This window comes from Octodon degus, unplaced genomic scaffold (assembly GCF_000260255.1).
Source record: "Octodon degus isolate 3935 unplaced genomic scaffold, OctDeg1.0 scaffold00068, whole genome shotgun sequence".
Classification (NCBI taxonomy): domain Eukaryota; kingdom Metazoa; phylum Chordata; class Mammalia; order Rodentia; family Octodontidae; genus Octodon; species Octodon degus.
Window position 1 is genome coordinate 5,563,956 of NW_004524644.1, and position 940 is coordinate 5,564,895.

The following is a 940-nucleotide window of genomic DNA, read 5'->3' on the forward strand; positions in this document are numbered from 1 at the left end:
CGCTTCTCTGGAACCTAGACTTGCAGGGGTCTTCTGGGGAGGGGGAAAAGTTTCCTTGGTTTTGTGACCTACTTAAACAAGCTCTAATCATTTGAGATTTCCTAAGAAAAGAAAAACAGTCTAAATCTAATCCTAAAGGCAGGTAACCTCACAGCAAAGCCAAGATGATCTTTCTGGAAGTTGGCAGGGGAGGCAGAAACCTTCCCTGGTCCCTGCGGGATCTCCTTGCGGCCTCACCTGGCCCAGCCTCTGGGCTCGCTTCTCTCCAAGTGCAACTCCAAGCCCCAGGCCAGGGATGCACACAGCCCGCTGCTCTCCCCGGGAATCCTTGGCACACTTCTGCCCACATTCCTTTCCGGTTCCTTCACAGTGAGGGTCCCCTGCATTGGTTCTTCCCGTAGGCCCTCAGAATTCTAGCCCCCATTCCGAGTGCGTCAGGTCCCTTTGTGCTAGTGTAGGCCCCGTAGAGAGCTCGGCGCCAGGATTTTTGTCCAGTGCTGAAGACGGACTTGGGCACGTCAGCCATGGGTCGCCCTTTGAAGTACACGATGAGCAGCACCTCCCATTCCAGCAGGGGCCGAGGGTGCAGGCCAGCAGAGAACAGCAGGAGGACCAGCTCAGCTTGGCACGCGTGCTACGCGCCCCTCCAGCCTTAGCTTTTCATTTCTGCATTTCATCGTTTCTTCCCTGTGGCAGGTGTTCTGCCAGACTTCGTGTCTGGATCAGTTAAAGAGTGTGGCAAAGTTGAAATACAATAGAGCAGTTAGCAGCCAGTGAGAACTTGATGTTGGGGACACTCTGGAGCACTGTGTTGATTAACTACAAAGTGATAGCCCTTCAAGGTAGGAGGTGCCAACCCTGTCTTATGGCTAAAGAAATCAAACACAGAGAAGCTTGGTAACTTTTTCAGGGCCACACAGCTAAGCAGTTTCTTGACTTT